Raw genomic sequence first — 21,997 nt, forward strand, 5'->3', positions numbered from 1 at the left:
GAGTCAAAGACCTCCTGGTTTGATTCCTGTCTCCTCCATTCATCAGCTGGGTGGCTTCCTAAAGGACACCCAGCTTTTCTGAGCCTCAGTTTCCTCATTTGTAAACTGAGGAGAAAATTTCCTTTGCGGGATCCTTGTATGGATTTAATGTGATAATGCACATACGGTACTTAGTGTTGTTAGTTCCTTGTTAAATGGCTGGTGTCACTGTGAGGATGATCACCTTCACCCTTTCTTCACCTTGGTATAATTTGTTGAATAAAGTAAGTTCCCCTAAGGTGAGTTTCATAAGGTTGTCACCTGGAGGTAGCTAAGCACCCTCATTGTAGATTCCCTGCTCAGAGTTTCCCCTCGGCTTTCAAGCTTGCCCAGTAATGTGGGCCTATATTGGAGGAGAGTGGTAGACTCCCCTCTTCCTCCTGTAATAAGACATCCCTGTAGTCATCCAAGAGATCTTATTTCCCACGGATAGAGGGGCTGGCAAATTTCCAGACCTTTTCAAATGGGTTTTTACCAACAGTCTATCAATTCTCCAGAGGGAACTATCATGTCTGAGACAGCCAGGATCCTTTTATTACTGACAGTTAAAGCTGTGTGGTTGAAATCATTTTTGACAAGAAAAAAACAGGCTCAAGTACAACGAAAGCACAGACCGTCCACAGTGACCAATTTTCAAAGTTCAAAATCTGCACGAGTGCTTAATTATGCCACACAAAAAAGAATTTCCTTCCAAGTTTCATGTAAATTTTTGTCTTTTGCACTCAGTGCTCAAAAACCAGTTGAACAATTTCAAAAATCACAGCTATTAAGTCATCTAAACCAAACACATTGTTCTGAGATATTTGCCAAAAGTTGTTTCCGCACACAATTTGCTTTGCTGAATCAATTAGTTTTTGCAAAGTTTTATTTGTGTAGAACATTTGTTAGCTGCCTGTTTAAAACCTACCCATATGGTTAGTGTTTTAAACAATATGTACAGATGTTAAGTGTGTATATGAGAAAGTATGCTTTATTGAAAATAGCTAAGACCCAATAAATCACAACAAATTCAATATTACATTCCATGTTGGGATTCTTTTGATGAACAGATTAAGTAGCTCTTCTTAATAGAGAGCCTGCATGTGTTTCTGAGGAAATTTTGCCCAAGGAAAGACTGGTGCGGACTCCCTAGCTACATTTCCTTGTTCCTTTTATTCTCAATGAAACAATAATTATTCAATTAATCTTGTCAACAAGTGGAGGCTGGTTTCATTTCAGTTGTTTACTAATTATTATTGGGTAGATCTTAGGATCCTTGAAAATGTTGTCCAATTGCGACAAACTACTAATGAAGCAAGACTTGGTTAATTAGGGAATAAGAGCAATTAGCTTGTCAGCAGTTAATTCCAACAGTCCCTAGAGAAATGCTACATTTAGGGATACGTACCACAGGAGCTATTGACCTCTAAACCTTCCTCCTTTTCTGTCACCGCTGTTTAATGGAAAGTCACTTATTTTGTCAGGCTAATAACTGAGATAATGAAGTAGCCTATGGCTCCAGCTTGCTACTCTGTTTTTCTCTTGCTAATTTTAGAAAGTTTAAAAATAGATGAATGGATCTATTTTGGACATCATTAAAAAAGGAAAACCAAGGTGGGACTTCACAGAATCCATTGAGGCCTGCTGACCACCCCCAAAGTTATCTGGATCTCATTAGTCCCACAGAGCTTTCTCTGCCAAGAAAAGCTGGTTGTGAAATTTTTAAATTAAAAGGCTTTTGAATCACAGACCTGTACTTCTGAAACAAATAATACATTATATGTTAAAAAAAAAAAAAAAGAAGATAGTAGGAAGGGAAAAATGAAGGGGGGGAAATCGGAGGGGGAGACAAACCATGAGAGACTATGGATGCTGAGAAACAAACTGAGGGTTCTAGAGGGGAGGGGGTGGGGGAATGGGTTAACCTGGTGATGGGTATTAAAGAGGGCACATACTGAATGGAGTACTGGGTGTTATATGCAAACAGTGAATCATGGAACACTACATCAAAACTAATGATGTAATGTATGGTGATTAACATAACATAATTAAAAAAAAAAGGCTTTTATGATCCAAACCAGTTTTGTTTGAAAATTTGGTTTAATGGGATGAGGGAAGATGATTCTGAAAGATAGTCTCTTGTTTCTGCATTTACTGACAAAAACTATCCTTAAAAAACAATGGTACTTGGTAATTCATTTGTAGCCTTGTGTGTGTGTGTGTGTGTGTGTGTGTATGTGTGTGTGAAGGAAAGGTAGTTGAGGCTGGGATGAGGTTTACTTATCATAATAGATCTTTAAAAATATCTTAGGACAACTTGACAAACTTTACCGAAGAGTAATCATTTTTTTTTAAGATTTATTTATTTTAGAGAAAGCACAAGCGGGAGGGGCAGAGGTAGAGGAAGATAGAGAATCCCAAGTAGACTCCATGCTCAGCGTGGAGCCCAACTCAGGGCCCTATCCCACGACCCCCAAGATTACGACCTGAGCCAAAACAGAGAGTCAGGCACTCATCCAAGTGCGCCACCCAGGCACCCCTCAAAGAATAATAATTTAAGTCGGGATGATTGTTCTAATCTTGGACCTCCCAGTTTCAGGGTAAATTCTCTGAGGAATATTCCCTCCACATCTAGACTGTAGCTGAATCTGGCTGAGACTCAGACTGAGATATTTCACTGAACCAATTTGCTGTTTCCTGTCTCCCCATTCTTCCAAAAGGCTGGGATGGGAAAGTGTCAGCCCTGCCTCCTGGAACACCAGTCACAGGCCATGTTCTGTCTTCCCCATGGCATGTTTCAGAACTTCACTTAACTACTTTTACTTTTCTCCTTGGGAGCAAAGGATATGACAGTAACATAGAAGTGGAAATGAAAACAAGAACAACTAACACCATCTCGTCATGTAGTTTTGCTGAGGTTGTCACCAGTATTAAAGGTAATGGTGTTAACCTTTATTGGAATTTAAGGGGCCCAATAAATAGCTCCCCCTTTTCCCGTCCTGAGTTTTGAACCAAATAAGAAATAAGACAAAAGGGTAAGATGGAGAGGAGCCCTTCTTATCTTGATTTTAAATTGATAAGAGTTTAATTCAGATTGTAGTACATTCTCAAGGGAAATTACGTCAGTATTTTAAAGAAATAAAATGTAATACTATTTTAAACATCAGATGAGAGATGTGGTTGCTATCAGAATAGGGCTTTTATCACAGGTAAGCAGGCTTCCTAACAGGACTAGCCCCTAGAATTAGAAAAACTTACCCACCCAGTGTCTGGACCACCAGACATCATGTGGAAAAACTGCCCACGTGAGCAGGGGGTGTGCTCCTGCTGGTGGCTGCACACTACAGAGGAAAGAGCTGACTGTATATGTCCAGGTTCTCTTTCTAAACTCAGTAATCAGATTAAGTCACTCCTCCTCCAAGGGAGCAGTAAGGAGAGGCAAGAATACAAGTGTGTTTCCTAAGTAGGATTCCCTCCATCTGAGTAGGGAAGAATTTTTCCTTTTAACAGATGTTACAGACATTAGTGTTCTATATGATGACATTTTAAATTTCATTACAAAATTAAGAGTACAGTAAAATTTGAATTAAATGTCATTAATTTAAATACTAATGTGATTAACAACTTTTGCATTGTCAATAAGCAAAGAATCTATAAAGCACATCAGCAGTGTCTATAGAAGTTTCAAGGGACTATTTTGATTTCTTAAGAGAGTGTCCTAATTTTAAGACATTTCAAAATAAATAAAAAAGGGACCATGCTAATTATAAAATATTGTTATCTGTTGATGTATCTCACATAGCATATGTATGTGGGTATGAGGAACAAAACCAACTCAATTATTTTTATTTTACTTCTTGATATGCACATTTTCTACCAATATGCTCTACCCTTCAGTATACTGAGGGTAAAGAAAGACTGAAAGGAAAAGGAGCTATGGGCTGCCTTATCCTTCCCTTTCCTTTTATGTCATCATTTTTAGCATAAGTGATTGACTAATACAGGGGGATAATACAAATAAGAGAAGATGCAATAGGTTTCCCTGGTATTTGTATGTCTTAGAACACTATTGCTTTCCTCCTGCATTTGAAATAAATTCTGGGGTTTGTTTTTTTTTTTCATTTGTTTGTTCGTTCGTTTGTTTTAGAGAGAGAGCACACGCACATGAGCAGGGAGGGGCAGAGGGAGAAGGAGAGAGAAAATCTTACAACCCTAAGATCATGACCTTAGCCAAAATCAAAAGTCAGATGCCTAACTGACTGAGCTACCCAGGTGCCCCAAAACAAATTCTGGTTTGAACAGAAGGCTTGGTCTTTGGGGGCTGTTATAGTACCCCACATAGCCTGTTATCCAGTCCTAGATGTAACATGCTTACTTTGTACTTGCTTTCAGTGTTGCTCAACTCTCATGCATTGTGGGTTCACCCACATTCCATGCTCATGAGGATATTGTGCATCCTATCTGCAAATGGGGCAGCTGGGAGAAGAGGGAGCTATAGTACACATACCTTCTCTGCTCAAATGCATGCTTTATTGGTCCATCAGACTTCATGTATGAAACACAAGTTCAAAGACAAAATTACTAAGAATTTCAAAACAGAGATAGCAGAGAGATAAACCAAGTGTGGGGCCCTTTCTAGCACAGGGGTCTGTGTAAGGGCACAGGTCACATGCCCAGGAAGCCAGTTCTGGGTAGAAGGTTGGACCTAAGGGAATTCAGGCCACAGAAGGGAAGGCTGAATTCCAGGATGGTGAACTGAAAATGAGGAACAGGGGGTGGAACAAGCCCTAATTCTTGCTTTAAGCAATTGCTCTCACTTTCACCAGGAAGTAAGAGTACCAACAACAAATGGGCCTTGTACCAACAGAACACCAGGCTGCAGGCTATTGCTAGCAAGAGTATTAGAGGTGACTTACGCCTCAATAAATGCAAAGTAATTCTTCTTAAGTTGTTATTCAGCATTTTATGGACCTAATTTAGCCTTTGTGCTAAATTACCTTCCACTAAGCACAAAAGTATGTGAATTTTTGTTTCATTTTTGTGGGCATCTGGCAACAACCAGTCTGGTTAAATAAAAGTTTATTATAATTTTTCAACTGACTTAGTAAAATTGGTATAAATATGTAGGTTTGGTAAATTAAACAGCTTTCAAAGTCCTTTAAACCCATTACATTTGCAACCACTTTAGAATTTACAAAGTGCTTTTTACCTACAGAATCCCCGTTTAACCCCCATAATAACTCTGTGAAGTAGAATAGGCAGACATTATTATCCCTGTGTATGGGCATGTTTACCAGACCTCTGAATTTAATTCCATGAACCTCCATCTCTCCATGGCTTCAGCTGATTGGAAAGGTGGAAGCACTTAATGCAAGGGAAATCAGACCGTAAGCTAGACAGCGAAGGTCCTTGTGCTACCAGACTCTAAAGATGAGCTGAGTCAATTGGGTATATCTCTCAGCAGAGGTAAGGTAATTTGTCCAATACAGACCCCTTTAGACAGCTCATAACTTGTCTCAACATTTCTAAAACAGATTTGTTGAGACATTTTCTCAAATTTCCCCTTTCTCATTCTTTTCCATCTTTGTAAAAGGCACTTCCATCCACGTATTTGCTCGGCCAATGCCAAGGAGTTAGCCTTGAGTGCTCCTTTTCCTTGCATCCAATCTATCAGCCAGCTCTACCAGTTCGATTGATAAATTCAGTCTATCCGCTTCTTTTCATCACCGTTACCCACCCCCTGGTCCAAGCTACATTCAGTTCTTGCCTCATTTTGCAATAGCCACAAAGCTGGTCTCCCTGCTTCCATTCTTGATCCATTTTAATCCAGTTTCTACACAATAACCATTTATGGAGCTTTATAAAATGTAAATCAAACCATTTATATGCTTAAAATTTTTCAGAAGTCCTTCATAGTTTAGGAACTCATTGCCCGGACTTCCAAGAGTCTGCATGATCTGGAATTTGCATCCCTCTGCAAACCTGACTCATAGCAATCTCTTCAGCCACACTGGCCTTCTGTTAGTAACTGGAGCCCATCAAGCTCTATCCCCCTTGGGGCTTTTGTGCTTGCTAGTCCCACTGCCTGGAATGTTCTTCTGCCAACCCTTTGCAATGCTTATTTTTGAAACCATTTTTGGGGGGATTGGTTTAAATGTCACCTCTGCCAGGAGGTGGAGATCAATGATCTCCACATCTGAAGTGATTCTCCACCCCCAGTATGTATGCCCTACCCAGCTCCTATTTATTCCCATCACAGAATGTATCACAGTCTCTTATTTATTAATGACTTAGCTTATTTACTGAACTTTGCGCCGTCAAAATGTAAGTTTCATGAGGGCAAGGACTTGTCTAAATTATCATTGTGTCCCTAGCACATAGAACAGTACCTGGAATATAATAGGCACTAAATGATTTTTTATTTAAATGAAGAATAGGAGGAAGCCAAATGGATATATCAAAGTCGCCTGAGGTAGTGGAGACTGGGGCAACCTGACATACATCGAAGACTATGTACACGTGGTGGAAATAAAAATTATGTATAAATAAAGGAGAAAGGGGACATGAACAGGATTGCAGAAATGAGCCAAAATCTGAAAAAGAATGAATACAGGCCCTAGAGCTGCCTTCAGTGAGAACAATGTCCTAGTTCTTAACTCAGCACAGGTGTGTCCTAACAAAAAACTCTTTTTACCAGACACTAATCAAAGTCCCAAGTTTTTTAAATTAGAAAACTGAAGGCAATTCTGCAGTATTGTCTTCTATTGCTGTGGTTTTCATCAAGATTCTTTTAGCTACAAGTAACATATATAATTCAAGCTAGTGTGAAGAAAAAGGGGACTTTTATCGACTTGTAAAACTAGGAACTCTAGGGATATAGTTGGTTTAGGCATGGCTGAACCTAGAAGCTTAAAACATACCATCTTCTCTCTCTCTTTCTTTTTCGATCTCCTTCTCTCTGGATATACAGATTAGATAGATAGATAGATAGATAGATAGATAGATAGATAGATAGATAGATAGATGATAGATGTAGATATCCATCCCCATTTCTTAAACTTGCTTCCCTCGGTGCTACAGAGTCACTCTTAGACAAGTTCTCACCTTTTGGAAGAAAACATGGCCATAGTCATACCCAAACCCACATTCTCACAACTCTTGATCAAGAAGGGAGGGATACTCTCCCTCTCCCAATGAATTTCACAGGACTCTTTTACCTGACTCAGTTTGTACAAGTCCAGAAGGCTAAGTCACTGTGAATGGTCATCCTAGATGACTTGTCAAATCTTTTGGCCAGCAAGCCAGCCATAGTGACAAACAACCCATGAAGACCACAAGGAAATGGTGACGTGTGGCTTCCCCAAGGAGGAGAAGTTGTCAGACAAAAATGACACATCTACTCCTATACTCCACCCGCTTCCCAAATACCTTACAATTCCCTGCACACACCATTCTCTTCTATATGACAAGGGCTTGTATGTGCCCCTGCCTTAGATTCCCTTCTCTCTCAGCTGCCTGGTGAACTCAGGATGAGATGTTTATTCTAAGAGTACTCCATGCGCACTTCCGTGACAGCCAACTCACTGCCCTGTGTTCTTGATCTTTGTTTACATGTGTCTTTCTTTGTCAGACTGTGAGAGTCTTGATTTTAGGGACAGTGAATCATTGCTCAACAATGGTGCTCCATAAACAAGTGGATGTGTAACTATTTCACATTCAAAGGTCACACAACTAATGGATTCTTCAAAACTTGTGTGGCATTATAATTAGACAAGACATAGGGAGCTGTGACTTTTTCAGCTATTGCAGGAAATGCCTTAATTTGGGAATTAATGTTTAAGAGAAGCAAAACAGTTCTCCACTGAATAAATACAAAAGGCCTTAGATCATTCCACTGAAGTAACTTGCACCACTGCAGTTCTGATAACTCAGGGAACTTTTCGATTCTTGAGCTCTTTTCACAGCCTTTCCAACAATCAATATTCCAAGCAAGCATTTATCCAGTGTGCACTTAGTGGATACTAAATAGGAGTCTGACTGCACCAGTGACCAAGACAGAAAGATAAGTGATACATGTCCCCTGACATTGAGGAGATATAGTCAATAACGGGGTCAGGCACAGCAGCCTATGTGATCCTTTAAGATCAGGTAAATCATGTCACCCTTCTGTTCAAGACTCCAGTGGTTTCCCTTCTCACTTGTTATCTCCAGACTTCTTATGACCTACAAGGCCCTCATTTAGTGGCTTTCTCCTACCTTTCTGACCTCATTTTCCACCACTTCAGTACAACCAGCTTCCTGCCTCAAGCCCTTAAACTATTTCTCTGCCTGAAACGCTCTTCCCCAAATATCCATAGTTCAATCTCTCACTCCCTTTAGATCTCATCTTAAATGCTTTAACAAAAATTGAATTAAATTAAATTAAAATATAAATAAGTGCTTTCTTTTTTTAAAAGTTCTTTTTTAAATATTTTATTTATTTGAGCAAGAGAGAGAGAGAGCGAGAGAGAGAGAGAGAGAGAGCACGCACAACAGGGGGAGGGGCAGAGTAAGAAGGAGAAGCAGACTCCCCGCTGAGCAAGGAGCCCATCCCAGGACCCTGGAGATCATGACCTGAGCCCAAGGCAGCTGCTTAACCAACTGAGCCACTCAGAGACTCCAAATGAATGCTTCCTTAACAAAAAGAACTTTCCTGTCCAAACTATCCACCACCTAGTTCCCAGCACCATTCCCAAACCCCTGCACCTGACTCTTCTTTTTCAAGCACTTACTGCTAACTGATATATGTTTGGGTTTTTTTTGGATCTCCCTCTCTCTCTCTTATACACATGATCATAAGCTCCATGAAATAGGAAATTGCAGTTTTATTCATATTCAACAAATAGTTGTTGAGTTAATGAGTGAATGAAGTACTTTAATACAAACTTTTTCAAAGTATACTGTACACAATTATAACACTTATTCTCTTAAAACTGCACTGGTGATACCTTTTACAAATGAGAACTGAATCCCAGTGTTTATTTAGGGCCTGCCTGTAGCTGGTGAGGCTATTTTTAATTTCTAGAGAACCATTAAAACTAAGACACTGAACTAGATGATGTGAAGGGCTCATACAGGGTTAAAATAAGATTCAGACTTTAAGGAGACTTTGACCTAGTAGAAGAAAGAAAATCCACACCTGATCATACAAATGTAGTTAGCAACAGGAGTCCAAAGACAGAGCATGTCATGAAGGCTCAAAAGAGAGAGAGAATTCTTGCAGGGAGGATCAGTGAAGATTTGAAGGATGAACTGGTGTTTCAGTTAGGAAGTAAAGAATGGGTGGACAAGTGGGAAAGATAATTATCCACAGAAGAGACTTAGAAAACAAAGTTATGAGATCACAGGAGAAAGTCTGGTCTACCTTGACTAACACTAATGGGTGTACAGGAGGAAAAGATAGAACGATCCACTGAAGTCATAGGAGCCTGTGAATATACTGGGTAGTTCAGGCTGAGGCAGGCAGGTGTGTAAACCTGTGCTCAAATCCAAACAGGGCCTCATGGACAAATCTAACGTTTTTGAAACTGGTTCTTTAGCAAAATTCAAATATCACTACCTCCGTATCAGAGTTCCAACAAAATAACGTATTTGAAAGCACTGCCACGTGTTACATTTCACTAACACCGTTTTTTGTTTGCTTATTATTGAGAAGATATTGTCTAGTCATGGAAACAATTTGAATGAAGGAATGACACAATTAGAGCTTTTCCTTATTATCAAATTACCTGACAAATCTGGTGTGATTTGGTTTTCTCTTGACCAGGTATTTTTGAAATGCCGAAGATAATGGTGGCACCACACCATTCCCCTATATGTCAACCGAAGACATAACGATAACGTTAGCCTCTTTTTTATACTTGGGCCACAAGATGGAGTATCTAAATTTAAACATTAAGAAAAAATCTGAAAAAGTTGTGAGGTGGTAGAGCCTGACTGCGGGTTTGATGCTGCTGCTTCCGTGCAACAGCTGTGAGACTTGACACAGGACACTCTACTTCTCTGGGTCCAGTGGTTGGTGCTGTGAGACTCAAATAAGATAATGCGTTTCAAGTACTTAGTATAGAGCCTGGCATATAGGAAGTACTCAATGCATACTAGTTATTGTAATGTCATTGAAGTTCTCTGAGATCCCAGCCTGATGAGGATATAAAACTTTGTAATTTGGTTTTCCTGCTCTCTGTTAACAATACAACCTCTAAAAGTTGGAGTTTTGAACAGTAATAAACTGTTACTTTATAAGTATAAAGTTTGAAAGATATATACTTGAAAGTATATACTTTATAAGTTTGAAAGATATGAAAAATTAGACTTCAGGAATGCCTGGGTGGCTCAGTTGGCTAGGCATCTGCTTTCGGCTTGGGTCCTGATCCCCGGATCCTGGGATTGAGTTCCACATCAGGGAGCCTGCTTCTCTCTCTGCCTGACACTCCCCCTGCTTGTGCTCACTCGCTCTCTCTCTCTCTCTGACAAATAAATAAATAAAATCTTAAAGAAAAATTGGGGTGCCTGGGTGGCTCAGTTGGTTGGGCGACTGCCTTCGGCTCAGGTCATGATCCTGGAGTCCCGGGATCGAGTCCCACGTCGGGCTCCCTGCTCAGCAGGGAGTCTGCCTCTCTCTCTGACCCTCCCCCCTCTCATGCTCTCTATCTCGTTCTCTCTCTCAAATAAATAAATAAAATCTTTAAAAAAAAAAAAGAAAAGAAAAATTGGACTTCTAATTAAAGACTTTTGTGTATCAAAGGACATTGTCAAGAAAGTGAAAAGACAACCTATAGAATAAGAGAAAATGTTTGCAAACCATACATCTGATAAAGGTTTAATATCCAAAATATATAATGAATTCTTACAAATCAATGACAAAAATACAAATAACCTGATTTTAAAATGGACAAAAGACTTGAATAGATATTTCTCCAAAGAAGATATACAAATGGCCTACAAGCACACGAAAAAATACTCAATGTCATTAGTCATTAGAGAAATGGCAAATCAAAACCACAATGAGATACCACTTCATACCCACCAGGATGGCTATAAAAATTAAAAAACACACAAAACACACACACACACACACACACACAATCCCCAGAAAGTAACAAGTGTTGGTAAAGATATGTACCTTGTTGGTAAGAATTTAAAATAATTCGTCTGCTGTGGAACACAATTTGGTGATTTCTCATGAAGTTAAACATAGAATTACCATAGGATCCATCAATTCCACTCCTAGGTACATACCCAAAAGAATTGATAACAGGGGGGCACTTGGGTGGCTCAGTCAGTTAAGTGTCTGCCTTCGGCTCAGGTCATGATCCGAAGGTCCTGGGATCGAGTCCTGCATCGGGCTTCCTGCTCATTGGAGGGCCTACTTCTCCCTCTCCCCTGCTTATGTGCTCTCTCTCTCTCTAATAAATAAATAAAATCTTTTAAAAAGAATAGAAAACAGGTATTCAAACAAATACATGTACATACATGTTGATAGCAATACTGTCAAACAACAACCAAAAGATGGAAACAGCCCAAATATCCACCAACTGATGGTTGGATAAACAAATTGTGGTATATATATGCAATGGAATATAACTTGGCCATAAAAAAATAAAGTATGATACGTACTACAATGTGGTTGAACCTAGAAAATATGCTAAAGTGAAAGAAGCCAGACACAAAAGATCACATACTGTATGATTCCATGTATATGAAATATCCAGAACAGGGAAATTCAAAATAGAGACAGAAAGGGGATGGATGGTTGCCGAGGCTGGGAGGATAGGGGAATGGGGAGCAGCTGTTTATGGATATGGGGTTGTGAAAATGTTTTGCAGCTAGATAAAGATGGCAGCATAACAACACTGTGCATATTCTAAATGCCACTCAATTGTTAAGTAGCTAATTTTGTTATGTAAATCTTACTTCAAAAATATATGAAAATACAGTGCTTCTTTTGTAAGGATATTAGCATTACTGCCTTTCCTAACAAATCGCTCCTGTTTTATACACCTGTAGCATCTGTCTCCTCCATCTCAGCATGCTAGTCCTTGCGTTCTACCAGTTTACATACACATCTACTACAGGGGTCAGTAAACTATGATCCATAGGCCGGATTTGGCCCCCTGCCTGTCTTTGAGTGGCCCACAGCTAAGAATTGTTTTTTATGTTTTTAAATGGTTGAATAAAATCAAAACAAGAATATAACACCTGAAAATTATATGAAATTCAAATATTAGGAGCGCCTGGGTGGCTCAGTCATTAAGCGTCCGCCTTCAGCTCAGGTCATGATCCCAGCGTCCTGGGATCAAGCCCCGCATCAGGCTCTCTGCTCGGCGAGAAGCCTGCTTCTCCCTCTCCCACTGCCCCTGCTTGTGTTCCCTCTCTCGCTGCCTCTCTCTGTCAAATAAATAAATAAAATCTTTAAAACAAAAACAAAAATAAATATTAGTGTCCATTCATAAGGTTGTATTAGAACATGGTCACTCTTACCCTTTTATGTATTGTCTATGGCTGCTTTCATTCTACAGTGGCAGGGTTGAAAAGTTAACAACAGAAATTATGTAGCCAGCAGAGCAAAAATATTTATCATTTGCTCCTTTACAGAAAATGTTGTTGACCCCTAAACTACTAGATTATAAACCTCTATGGGTGGGGGGTGGTCTCCCAAGCACCCAGCCTTATAGGCATCTATTCTAGAGGTTTGATAAATGTCTCTTGCTTTAACACCACTGTAAATGTTTTAGTATTCAAATGTGTGCCATGTGATTCCTGCTTCTATATGCTAATAAAATTGAAAGCACTAATTTCTTTATATTTCTACAAAATTTGACACTTACTTAGTTTGATATTTAGCATATGAATTGTACAAAAGATTTTTTTAACAGAAACTCCATGCTGCAATAAGAATTTATCATTCCCAAAAAGAGAAGTAATTTTGCAGTCTTTTAAAAAATATATAAAATAGTTGTTCATGTTGAAATCTTGAAAATTACACTAATGTACCATTCAAACTTTAAATGTCAGTACATAAAACTATGTTAGTTTTCTAGCACAAAAATAAATTAAGGATTAAAAAGTTCTGATCCCTAGCTAGTATTGCTTCTCTTGGGGATAAATTCAGAACTAGTATAGTATTAGTTTTTAAAAACTTCCAGATTTAATATTTAACTTATTGGGACAAATGGAGTTTTATAACCAGTTTTACAGTTTTAATATAGGTGAAGTGAGAATATAGGTAAAGATGTAACCACTAAACATTCCTGGAGTAGATTTGGGGGAAAAAAGAAGCCAAAAAACTCAAAAAACAAAAACCGTAGAACTAAGTTTTTTCCCTTGATTGTAGGTGACAAATGAGCCAGAATCTTTGTAAGATAAAATGGTACTGAGCAGAAATCACTTAGGTTTCTTGGACATTTTTCTAGCAAAATTTTTTTGTCTCTGACTTTTAATATCCTTCCTTACTTCCATCTCCCTGTTTTGCTCAGAAGATTATCTGGGTTGCATGGAACTGTCGGTCTAATCAATCAAGTAATCAATTCAGTAACATCGATGTCATATGAAGAGTATGAAGAGTAGCTTATTGGGAGTCCAGAGATCACAATGTGAAGCCAAGTGACCTTGGATCTGTTCTTTGAACTTTCTATCATCCATGATGAAGAAGGTGATTCCATGGTTTCTGAGAGTCTTCCATTCTAACATTCTAGGAGGCTAAATAATAAGTTACATTTATTTTTGACACTTGTGATTGACAAGTTATTCAGTGGATTTGGGTGAATCACATTTTTTATAGCAATATATAAATTTGGGCCTTTGTATTTCTTATTTCTCAAATATTCTACATTCACCTATTATGAAGTAGCCCTATATTTAATAGGACAATATGAGTTTTCAAACTATGAAAAGGCCATACAAGTGTAAGTTATTACTGTTAAATAAAATCACACAATGTTAGAGCTAGAAGGGTCTAGAATTCACCTATGTGACTTTTTCATTTCACAGATAAGAAAACTGACAGAGGTCCAGAGAGATGAAGTGCTTTTCCATTACTCTATGTTGCCCCATTTATGGTTAGGAATTGTATTCCAAATCCTTGCAGTTCCTGCAATATTTGCCTATATTGGCTTTCTCAATTATAACTTTTTCAGGCAATAGTCTATTTTCCCACACTCTTAACTTTCTTATTCCCATGGCTTGATTTCAACCTAGTCTGTATGTCTGCAAAACACTGCCTTCTCTGTTTAGGCTTATCAAATAGTGGCATCTAAGTAGTGTATTTATATTTCATCCAAGCAAGAAGTATATAGCTGATTAGAATTCGGGGCTAATAACTAAGATGAAGAAAAAGAAACAAAGATGAAATATGGGGAAAATCTTTGCTTTATTTGGACCATTTTGATGTCAGATTTTTCTTCAAAACTATGGTTTTGTATAAAGGGACATAAATTAATCTGTCAAATTATATCTTGTTAACAAAAAAAAAAAAAATCAACAATAGTAAGATACTCCTGGCAAAAGTCCATTCATTCAGTCATTCAAAAAATATTATGGACCACTATAAATAGCAAGGCAAGGTAGGAAACTCTGGAAAACACAAACAGAGTTCCTTCCTTCATAGGAAGGAATTGAAGAAATAATGATAATAACTTACACTTATTGAGTTCTTACTATATGCCCTGTGCTAAGTGTCTTACATGAATGATCTCTTCTGATTGATCTTTACACAATATGTTATATGTTATATCCTATTAGATTTTATTGATGTCAAGTTTAAATGAGATCCTGGATAAAGCATCTAGGACAGTGCCTACAGCATATTAGATTCTCACAAAATATTAATTACCTCCCTGTCCACCTTTTATTTTACAGAAGGCATCACCATGCTTCCTTCTAGAAAATATACAGTGGATTTCAGGCTGATTGAATGATACAACCAAAAAGAATTAGCTGATTGATCATAAGAAAAACCCCCAAATCCAAGGTGCAGCTTGAACAGTGGAATGAAGTTTGGCTGAAGGCAGAAATGGATGCTCATCTGAAGGAGACAAAGGCTGATAAACACAAGGGATGCTTGGAAATGGGAGGTAAACATAGTGGCTGTACCATACAGAGTTGAGACAAGAAGAGGTCTGGGCTCTGCTTAGTAATGGAAAGGCTCCTGCAATCGGGGGAGGCCTAAGTCCAAGGAACACACTGAAGAAAGTGTGGGCAGAGGCACAAATGACAGACTGGAGTCTGGCTCATGATGCCCCAGCCTAGAGCCTTTACAGCATGGCTTCCAGAACCACAACAGAACAACACACTTTCCACAGAGATGGGGAGGAAGTTGCTAGAACAAACACTATCCTGAAACTTGCCCCAAATCTGAACCTAATCAAACCCCAATGTTTTCTTGAGGTTAGAAAAAGCCTGGCTTAGCATTTTTAAAACAATATCTATTTGCCTTTTGTCTCCCATTTGCAGCCAGAAGTGGAAGTTCTAAAAACCCATTAAAAACTTTGGGTTTTATTTTGTATTTATTTCTTTACTATATGCATTGACTAGCCAAAACCAGAAAATGCTGGAATAGCACAAGTTCATTCTCCTGAGATATCGAGATCAAAGTCGTTTGGAACTGCCTTGGCTAAGCAACTGAATTTTTCCCTTCTTATCCAAACCAATGCTTTAATCCCTCACAATTTACTCATATGCATCCACCTTCTCAAGTGTTCTGAGGCATTTCTTTCAGCACACACGTTGGCCTTCAAAGGGTAACAAGCAATTGTGTGCTGGCAAAAGCTATATTTTCAAGTTCATACCTCCCTACTATCATCCAACAAAGAGAACAAGAACTTCTGGCAACTTTGTCCACTCTCTCTAAATTCTATACAGAGTGAAAATACAGGAAAGGCAATGTCAAAAACCCTCTTGCATAGAGATTTATTATGTTTGCAGTTCGTTTTACACTGCTAAATTATCCTCCCTCTCATGTTTAGAAATCACTTTGACCAAGTAAAATTTTAAGGCAATTCATGTCATTCAACCAGCAAGTTTACCAGAAACTGGTCTCGTTTTTTTCTCAAGGTCTTGAAGAGATATCTCTTGGGTGTCATCCAAATCTGCCCTATCTGAAAAGTAGCATTTTTGTTGGGTAATCAACAATTTACATTTATTGCACCATACGTCACCTTACTTCTAAGTGACTTTGATCGATAGATGCATTATCTTTCAGGAAATTATTGAGAGTATTAAGTGTTACATGTCACAATCTTAATCTTGTCTTCATTAAAAATTTTTCAGTTTATCTATGGTAGATTTTTGCTATGGAAATTCTTATCTTGATGTTTTTCCCCATGCACTACAAGAGCAAACTAGAGTTTGTCTTACCAAAAAGTCAATTCTTGAGATGCCTGGGTAGCTCAGTCAGTTAAGCATCTGACTCTTGATCTCAGCTCGGGTATTGATCTCAGGGTCATGAGTTCAAGCCCCACGTTGGGCTCCACACTGGGCATGGAGCCTACTTAAAAAAAAGTCCATTCTCAGAGAACAATTCCATCATTTCAATAAGATGAAGAAAAGTTATGATGTGATCCTACTCAAATCTGCTGAGAAAACATTGTAGTAATGCCCATCCTTGCCTATGACCTACTTTAGCCTCAGCTCCTCTTTGGGTATGAGTATTTCTTCAAGGATTTTATACAGCCTTGGCTATTCCAGTCTGTGTATTTGAAGCCGTGTTCATTAACACAATCTTTTCCTAATGCCAAATGAAAAACATGTTTATGATCAGATAGATGAACTTCTAAGGTCAGCAACCCTGTCTCAATTTCTGATGTTTCCAAAATATACAAGTGATTGTTTAGCTTTATAAACCTTCACCTGCTTCTTCCTTTCATGTAATTTGCCTTTGTTCAGTTATTTTGTGCCACCCCTGGAGTGTTTTCAAATATATTCCGAACCCCCAAGCAACCCCATTTCAGCTGATTGACTTCAGAGAACTCTAATGCTGGCCAGGCATTTTGCTGCAACCCCATTTAGACTCAGCAGGAAGAGCAGATTTAAAAGGCAGATTACGTTTTTAGCTTTTTAAAAACTGCTTTATTAGAGAGGCTAAAAGCCACAGTGGTGGTAAGCTGAATTCTTTTGAAATACATGCAACTTCAAGACATCTAGGGAGCAGTTCCTTGCCTGTGGAGCTCCTCCCTTTGGGTTTCAATGATGGCAGGGACCAGCTGATTTCAGGCATTTTTCTTAAGGGTCCTTGTAACTCCAACAACAGAATTCATAAAAGCACCAAAGAGCTTTCATTTAAGGGTCGGAGACCTTTGAAAAGCAGCTCCTCGAGATTCCCACCCCTAGACTTCCGGCAGGCCACTTTGTGTGAAAGGATTGGTTATATACTGGCCTACATTAATTATAGGGGTTGGCCAAGGGACAGTAGGTAGAGAACCATGGTGAGGATGTAAATAGCCACTTGGAGAAGAAGAGAGAATACCTGTAGGTCTGATTCCTATGGCAGGCAGCTAGGAGTCTAAATGGATAGATATATAGATTGGAGATAGGGAGATAGATAGCCGATATAGATGATAGATAGATAGATAGATAGATAGATAGATAGATAGATAGATAGATAGATAGATAGATGGTAAATTGGAGGCCACAGTAGTGGCTACTGCTTCACCTGTCATCTTAAAACAAGTGCTACAGCTTATCAATGCCTTCCCTTTCACTTATTTAAACTATACCAGGAGCTGCTTGTAAAGTGGTTGAGGGTCCATGAAAAGAAGTTGGGTGTAATCAGGTTTCTAGACTCAATGAGATTCTATATGGAAGGTTTGTTTAGAGGTTTGGAGATGAAATGAATAGTACTGGGTTTCAAGAATGTTTATAGAGAAAGTACACTAAGAAGGAGCGGATCCTATTTAAAGGCAGGAAGCAGACTTCAACCAGAGATCTAACTAATCAGAGAGGACAAATATTTGGCATCTGTGCTACCACCCACTCCCTCTGTGCCCAAATAGAACATTAGCAACTAACTGTCACTCCTATGCCAAGCCCAGACACAGCCCTAGAATCCTTCTCAGTGGGCTGTTGCAATCTGGATTAAGCAGGGGATATTCCTAAAGATGTGTATGGATCAGATGTATATGGATTGGCTAATACAAATTCCCATGGGTGGGGAAACAAGTGATGGAATTGAGCGATGCTGGTAGGCTGTGGACTAGTGGAATGTCAAGTGCATGGCCCACCTGAACAGGGCAGCAGGTACTCAGATTCAGACTTTACCCCACAGGAATCTGGGACCCATGCCACCAGATTTTTCAAGAGTAAATAGAAATCCAATTTTGACTAGGAATATCTTTATTTTTAAATGTTAGATCCAAAAAGAGGGGCAAAATTAATGCCATGTGAGCCAAACCAAATACACATGCAGTAAAAAGTAAATTAAAATACACCTGCAGGATAATGTAGCCCCTAGGCTTAGAAGAATTGGGAAGATTCCGGTTTGCTCTTATCTTGCCTGAACTACTTTACTATCATCCACGGCTTAAAAACAAAAGAAAACCATCTCACCAGGGCTTGAAGAGGGCATGTGACAAATTGCAGAAAATTATAGCCAACGTTTTGTGGTTGCTGATCTCCCCTGGGTTACATGCTAGCAGAGTCCTGAAAAAATAGGCAAACTTCAAAGATCAAAGTTTCCAAGGCTGCAGAGGGGACTTTTAAACCAGCTTGCTTTTGTCCAGATCCTCCCCCACCCCAACCCCTTTTTGTCAATCACAAAGCAGTTGTCTCAGAGCTCAAATTCTGACATTGTCAGAGGCTAATGACAACATCAGAGGCCATTTGCTTGGTGCTTATTTCAGTATTCCAACCCTGTCGTCTTGGTTTCCCTTTGGGTTGTTTACATACAATTTCCTTCTGGGTGGAACTTTGTTTTTCCTTTCCTTCTTTTGAGGCTGTTGTTTTTTCTTAAAATAGGAGGTCATTTCAGGCAGAAATGTGTTTTCGCCTCCATGCTTCCTCTATGGCTGGGACTGGGGCCCTTTTGGAAAAGAAGGAAATTTCCACTTTGTTTATAAGGAGAGATTGGTTTTCTTTGGATATCCCATGAATTTGCTGGGTAGGGAGTTTGGAGTTCCTAGGATTATCGAAGGAGATCAGGAAACTCATTTTAAAGGCATTTGTTTGATTTTTTTTTTAATTTTATACACTCTGCTTTCCTTATTCTTTTTCTCTAACCAGTTCACGTTTTTCCCATGAATCTAAACTTCCCATATGTCTGTCCCTGCATTTCAGCTCTCTACAATGTCTTCCCAAGATCTTTCAGCTTTTGTTGTCAATCTGGATAATTTGACCAACATTCTGGACCAATTCCAGCATGAGTCATAGTTTTATACTTTGGGTTGGAAAAGTAATTTTCCCTTTCCCTTTAAAACACAGCCATGACCCATTACTATTACTGGAAAAGACAGACTTGATCATGCATACCTTTCTCCACCCCATCCTCCCATCTTCACAGGCTACATCTGTCAAGCGATCCATCACTCACATCAAATAATGTCAATATGCACCCAGGTGGGTGTGGGACTGTTTTAGGCACCATTGAAAGTTTACCCTGGACCTAGGAGAATACATCCTATGTTAGAACATTAACCAAAAACAAACAAACAAACAAACAAATTCCAAGCATTCCAAAGCCAAACAGAATAAAATCCCTCTAGGTGAGTTTTGTGTGACTTTGATAGGTTTTATGCAAAAGAATTACTAATTTTAAAATAACTTATTCAAAAGCACTCCCAATATGTGATTTATTTAAATGACCATGTTCTCTAACAAATAATACTCAAAAACCTCAATTAAATGGATTTAAGCAGTCAGATCTCAATTTTGATCGTTCGGTACCATCCCATTCCATAAATGCTTATTGTTTATTCTAACCCTGAGAACAAAGGTAAATAATGAAAACTAAGGTACTGATAAGAAGGACTGAAATCAGGAAATAAGTGACCAAAGTAGTTTAGGATGGTGGTTAGGACCATGGACTTAGAGCCAGGCAGATGTGGGATGGCTACTCAGCCACACTGGTACTAGCTGAGTGGCCTCAGGCAAGTCACTTACTGTGTCTTATTCAATTTTCTCATCTGTAAAATAAGGATAATAATAGTGCCTGCTTCATAGAGTTGTTGTGGATTAATATGTTAAAGACATAGTAAGTGCTCATCACCACCAGTGTAATAATAATTCCAACGTTTATAGGGTACTGGCTATGCCTCAGACATTGCCTTCACTTGAATAACTCTGTGAAGTAGGTATTATTATTCTTGTTCTCATTTTACAGATGAGGAAATTAAAGATTCAGAGAAGTTAAGTCCAGGGCCACAGAGCTACTAAGTAACCAAGCCAGGATTCCAACCCAAGTGAGCTGGCATTGAGTCTGAGTCCTTAACCACTATGTAGCTTTATTGTTAACATCTTTTTAATGTGTAATGAGTCTTCATTATTCTAGGTGATGTCTGAGGTTATTTCATCTTTAACTCAACCTCTCATGTTGCCCATGACTGCATATACAATGTTGAACACTGAGCAGAGGTGTTCAAAATGGCAATTCTGTTCTCCATAGCAGAATCAGTTTCTCTCTCTCTCTCTCTCTCTCTCTCTCTCTCTCTCTCTCACACACACACACACACACACACACACACACGGATTTGGTTACCTTCCCTGGTCTCTACTTCCTAAGTCAGAGGAGTAATTGATATATTTCAAAAATATTTTCTATAGTATAAAAAGAGAAAGAGGTTTCTAATGCATTTTTGCTTTTTTAATTAACCAAGAACTAGTAACCTAAAACTCCTTGTTCCACTTAGCATTCTCGTTAACTGAGATTTTTCTGTATAATAAAATAAATACACATGGTTGAAATTACAGAGTCAAATAGCTTCAGCTCCAAAAGGGACAAACTACTCTAATTTATCTAGTTTCTAAAGAAGTAAACATTTTGATGTAAATTGTTAGTGAAAGTCCAAGTGACATTTTCATTGTTCTGAGAAATGAAATTTGAGAACTGGAAGGAGTAGGAGGATATGACATCAGAAACATACATATAAAACAGGGCCAGAACTTTGTCAGAGTAGTATATTCTAGTAATCAAGAAATTAACATATCACATATCACAGGATATATTTGCATTTTATAACAATATGCTGGTTTTTAATATAGCTTCCAGATTTTTTTTTAAGATTTTATTTATTTGACAGAGAGAGAGACAGCGAGAGAGGGAACACAAGCAGGAGGAGTGGGAGAGGGAGAAGCAGGCCTCCCGCTGAGCAGGTTGCCCGACATGGGACTCGATCCCAGGACCCTGGGATCATGACCTGAGCCGAAGGCAGACACTTAATGACTGAGCCACCCAGGTGCCCGTATTTTATATTTTACTTTACTATGCATGACCTTATTTGATTTGCACAGGAGAAATAATATTTACTATTAGGTGAAGTAAGCATTAGAAATAGTATCAATTCATTTTATGTAGGAGGAAACTGAAGCTCAGAGATCTGATGGCTTGACCTAGGTCACACAGCTAGTGATTTGCGAGCCATTACTGATCATGTCCTGCTATTTCTACTAGATCACAATTCCCACTGGCACTTTTGCTAACCTTAGTTTGATAGTTTACTTAGACCAAGATGGCTGTTCCCTAAGGGTCGGGAACCAGGAATGATTTCTGTGGGGAAAAACCCAGAAAAAGAGGTGGTTATGCATATGGGTATGCCCCTCCCAAACCACCTCAGAAAGCCCTAGGCAGTGTTGTAGAAAAAGAGGTCATTGACAGAAGAGGGAGAAGTTACAAGTCCCAATTTTCCCACATTTGGCTATGCTCATCTCACATTTTATTTTGTGTTAAAACTACTAGCTCTCCAGTTGAACTGCAGTGATTGAATCCTGGCTCCACTATTCACTAACATCTTTATGC

General features: G+C 38.8%; 1 long non-coding RNA gene across 2 annotated transcripts in view; it reads left to right on the forward strand.

Moving 5' to 3' along the window:
- The window catches only part of LOC135362108 (uncharacterized), a 262,946-nt gene that overhangs the window by 183,332 nt on the left and 57,617 nt on the right, over window positions 1-21,997 (forward strand). For both annotated transcript variants that reach the window (XR_010406524.1, XR_010406525.1), the window contains exon 3: window positions 14,914-15,128. This is a non-coding gene — a long non-coding RNA (uncharacterized LOC135362108). The remainder of the gene's footprint in view (window positions 1-14,913; window positions 15,129-21,997) is intronic.

The sequence above is a fragment of the Mirounga angustirostris genome, unplaced genomic scaffold, assembly GCF_029215605.1.
Source record: "Mirounga angustirostris isolate CCGP_5_RB_7025 unplaced genomic scaffold, mMirAng1.0.hap1 SCAF_12, whole genome shotgun sequence".
NCBI classification, from domain to species: Eukaryota; Metazoa; Chordata; class Mammalia; order Carnivora; family Phocidae; genus Mirounga; species Mirounga angustirostris.